This window comes from Perna viridis, chromosome 3 (assembly GCF_037379345.1).
Source record: "Perna viridis isolate PV_CMFRI_1.1 ecotype Kerala chromosome 3, ASM3737934v1, whole genome shotgun sequence".
NCBI lineage: Eukaryota > Metazoa > Mollusca > Bivalvia > Mytilida > Mytilidae > Perna > Perna viridis.
The window spans coordinates 35,426,039-35,431,425 of NC_142447.1; positions in this window are offsets into that span (position 1 = coordinate 35,426,039).

Consider the following 5,387-nt stretch of genomic DNA (forward strand, 5'->3'; position numbering starts at 1 on the left):
GAAAAAGTAACAACCAGACATTGCCCCTGTTGAACCCTGTACATTTGGTTCCAGTGTGGACACACGATTCATATTTGACACAATTTTTATTGGGGATAGACAGCACTTTTGACGGACACTCAATTCCAAAACATCCAACTCTGAATAGATATAAGCACTATTTTTTAGTTGTTGACTACACAATAAGAGAATATGACTGCAAATTTACTTTAAACATGAATTTCTGACAAAATGCACACATCTTTTTGGTAATCTAACACTCCATTGAGTTTCATAACAATCCTGCAAGTCGTTGAGGAGGAGTTGCGGACAACGCAGCAGACCAAGTTTTGCTTAAAACAGCCGTCATTTCAACAATTTTTGCCCAAAAATAAATTTCAGATAATATGCACTTCCGTATATGGTAATTTAACACGCAACCAAGTTTCAAACAATCCTGCAAGTCATTGAAGAGGAGTTGCAGACAACGTATCATACCAAGTAATACTGAAAAACGCTTAAGTCCATCAGCTATCATTCGAAAATCCGACAGCGTGCACATCTGCATGTGATTACATTACATCCTTCAAATTTTCATCACGATGCTGCAAGCTGAAAATAGTTGCGGACAAACAGACAGACTGAAACCTACATACTCCAAAATTTCGTTTGCGGGTAGTGTACAATGAACTGAAAAGCTCCTAATTAGTGGTTCACGATTCTTAACATCCTCCATTCACGATCAAGCTGTATAATCGATCTGTTCACCTTCATTTCTCTCGCTTGACAGTGTGATGGGGGGGGGGGGTGGGAGGAGTCTTATGAATGTCAGTACTGCTCTCCATATGTATGATCCATAATATAAGATGAAAAAGGAATTGTCTTTCTTTGTCTTACATCTTTTCACCATCTGTTTGAACGCCTATATTGTGCGTTGTTTCTGTTGCTTCGCCTTTTTCTATTCATTTGGTAACATTCCTTTGATTCCCGTTATTTCAAGTATATTAGGGATATATATATATATATATATATATATATATATATATATATATATATATATATATATATATATATATATATATATATATATATATATATACATATATATATATATATACATATATATATATATATATATATAACGTATTTGAAATTAGTCTAGCATATTTTTTCCTGTAGTAAACAGATTTTTTTTTCATGGTTTTTGACAGTTTTTGGTATCCAGATGAAGTAAGTTTGCACAATGAAAGCATGTAGATTCTTCAGTCCCTACCGAACTTAAGCATGAAGCTACCAGAGCCCATTGAACTTATTTCGTAGACTAAAAAAATATTTTCGTGTTATAACGCGAAACTTTCGCGAAATATTATATACATAAATACATTTATATATATATAAGGGTCTTAAAAATTACCAACGATGTTAGAACTGTCGTTAGCCGTTCCCTCCGCGGGACTCGAACTCGTGCCGCTGTGGCATCTATGGCAACACCACCTGCACAAAGTCCAGCACCCTAGACCTTTCGGCCAGCTCGGCTATATTAAAATAGAGCTTTCGCTGGCCGGGTCATTCCTCCTCGTAGGATAGATCTAGGGCTGCAACTTAGTACAGCTCATCTAGGTGTATATATAAAAAATACATATAACTCACTTTCATATTTGAAGGAGACCGAGATTTGATTTCTATTCAAATGTCTTTCATTTACTAGTAGTTGGGATTAACATAGTTCAGTGAGTTTCCTTGCTGTCATGGGTCCTTGGGTGGGGGATCCACTCTTACCACGAATGTGTTCGTTAATTTGTAAGAGTGGATTTGTGACAGAATGTTTCTCCCCACCTTTGCTAATCTGTCATTTATTCATTTGATATGGTTTTTTTTTGTTGTAATTTGATATTACTTAATTGATATTTTTATATGCAGAATTAACTCTGCATTATATGATTTTTGAATAAATGACCTTTTTCTATCAATTTGATTTATCATTTATAGCAAAACAAGCTCGGGCTCTGAGCTTTGTATATCTAAGTGTGTAATAATGATGGCTGTCAGTCAGTCTGTCTGTCTGTCTTAAAAACTTCTCCTTGAAAGTGAACGCATTGTGAATCGATGACAAGCAAGAACTTATCTATCGGCCGCAATTTTCTTTTATACATCAAAGCTTCATGGTGATCTCTATATAATGGGCGGACCAGGGGTGGACCAAGGGTGTGCAGCTAGATAATCTGTATGCCTCAGCTAAATAAAATATTTTGTTACTAAGCATCTATCGGCCAGCGTAGAAAATACATACTCTATATATTGTCTGTCATGTCTGTTTTAGATGTTATCTGTTTATTTTGTACCGAGGTCAAGTACGTTGGACATTCGAATGATTCATTTTTTTTGTGCATTTTTTTAGGAAAACGTTAGATTTTTTTTTTAGATGTTTTTTGCTTTTGTTTTAAATTTAAGTGAGGGTTTTTTATTCTATTTGGTATGTCTGTACTCCCATTAATAAAACGAATAATACTTATTGTTATCGTATGTATTTTAGGGGTATGTCTTCTTACACCAAAGATGATAGTTGATCCTATATTCTGTTTGTCGTTGTTAATTTTTAAAATTTTTTGTATTAGTCCTATTGCCATTCACGATATAAAAGTTTTATAAATGTATTCATTTGACCTAGAAAGTATCGCGTTATAACGCCATAACATTTTTTTGTAGTCGTAGTAAATGAGCTCAAAATGAAGCAGTCATATTAATATCAGAGAAACAAAAAAAAAAAAAAAACCAAAAAAAACAAAAAAAATGCAAATGTAATATAATCATCAGAACTGAAACTTCTTAGCATTCTAAAATGAACATGGGTAATTTGTAGTGCAATAAAGTAAGAGATATTAAACATAATCGATTATTTTTCTTGAAGCTGAGTAGTTTAGTGCTTCTAATAAAAGATTCGTAGGCATTCGATATTCAATTTCTCTGGATTGAATTTAAAGCAAAACTGTTTAATTCACTATTCTTCAGTCCTGGCTAGACAATGGATCATAACCCTACCCAAATTTTTACCTGTGTCACCAACGCAAAATAATTGCGGTCGTATAATGGCGCTGTCGTCCATGTCTTCGTCGTCGTCATATGTAGACACATGGTTTTCGTGCAATAACTTGAATATTATTTGGTTGATCTTTAAAAAAAATTAAAATTTACAAGGTTTCAAACCATAAAAGGAAGATTTTGGGGGTTATGGCCCAACCGTTTTAGAATTAGGACTGTCTAAAATGAAAAAAAAAAAAACAAACAAGCATTTCATAGAATTTAACTATATAACTCCAGTAAAAGCATAGAAACGTCTATTATTGTTCCACAATGGTCACACTGGTTTTGATTTTGGGGGTTATATTAATACTTGAACATTTTAGAAAAAATGGACCAGAAACAAGCATTTTCCTTATGTCCACACATTAACTTGATTAATAATAAATGAATCTCTTTGAAATTGTATTATATGTGCTATACTACCAAAGAAAAGATGGGATTGCTTTTTAGGGTTAAGACTTGAACCTTTTTAAGTCGCTAATATTGTTAGCGATATGCTCTTAAATCGGGTAACTTCCGTTGAAATCTTGCTTCGCAATGCACAGCTTGATACAAACACATATGTCGAATCATGAACAGTTGGGGCAAATATGGCAAGCTCTACGCAGCGGTAGACGTTCCATTCCGTCCTAGACTGGTTCCCGATCGCAATATTCAGCATGTTACACATATATAAAGCATTTTATTAGCACGTTAAACATAGCAAATTGACAAACGTTTAGTTTGAATATGAATTTTCACTAATTGACTATGTTTTCAACAGAATATGCTACCACAAGTCCATTTGATGCATTTTTAGGCTACCCACACTATAGTTTTTAACTTGCTAGCTAAATATTTATGAATATACCGAAGATGTTTATTCGTTGACGTCTCTGTGACGGTGAGATTGGTCCAGACATGTTAGCAGTCTTTTTCGGGATGTAAGTCTCTTATTTCTAGAATTAAACAGACTAAATACTAAATACTAGTATTATGACGTCTCTGATTAATATCATCCGATTATTATTAATCATGAAGCAGGGTCTGTGACTTAATTTTGCCTTGGTTTTTTGTTCTTGCTTCCTTTTTAACTTCCCAATCTTCTGTACTCCAATACACAATTATGAATTGCTGGACCGATTGAAATGAGATCTAGTTGTGCATTTATAATTAAGATAATGATGTATTCAACATATATGCCAAATTCAGGCGCTCAGTTTTTCGTTTTATGAATACAAATACATGTAAAATTCATATATAATTTCGAGAAATTTTTAGAATTTTAGATTTTTCATCTATTTCCCCCGTTAATGTAATTATTTTCAAAATACCCGTAGTTAAAATATGCTTTTATAAGATACAATACTTTTTATAGTATATTAAATTTCAAGCTTTCAAGTGAGCCCGAATAATAAATATTGGAATTTTTCCAGGTCCATTAGAGGAAATAAAAAAAATACCTCAACATGAACCAAAATGATAATTTTTAGCATATAAACGATTTAAAGAAGAAACATTGGGCTCAATTGTTTTAGGTTTCGATTTACCCAACACATCTGCTCAATTTGGGCGTTAAATTCTCAGTTTTATGGGAAATTAGAAAATCCCATTTTAGCAACTTTTGATAACTTTCTGACTCTGAAAATCGCCATCAGTCACAAAAAGTACACCAGAAGTATCAATTGTACTAGTAATAAATAGGAAATATCAAATAAGGCGTTTTATACTGAAACATAAATACTCTAAGGGTTTTGACATAAAAAATACGTCAATTTAAGGGATTTTTCCTTGAGTTGATGTACGTTTTTTGCATTTTCTCAAAAACCATAAGTGTTACCGATCATTTCTTGGCACCATTAGAATGCTAAGACATGTTGACGCCCGAGTATATCTATATATGTCAATTTACTTCGTTCTGTAAAAAGAAGAATTTCCCAGAAGCAAAAGACAACACAAAACAAAACCAGAAAAACAAAATAAAAAAAAAAAGGATTTTGCCTCAACGAGACAATAAAAGTGGCACACTCAAAATTCTTCAGTTTATATTTTGGCGACAAATTGATTCTCAATTTGGCGGTATAAAGGGTCCTGAAGTCATATTGAGGTTGATGATTAGGGATCAGGAGTGCATCTCAGTCGAATTTATTCTAATTACTACCTGGTATAAACTTCTAAATTTGCTTATCTAGACTCACTTGCGTCACAACTGCAAAAGACACATCAATAAGAATTCATATGAGACAACAAAGCAAGTTTTCTGCATAACAACAGCTGTCATATATTAGAGTAGAAATCCAATTTGTGATGAGAACCCACCGCGAAATTGTTAATTTCCGGTAAAAAGT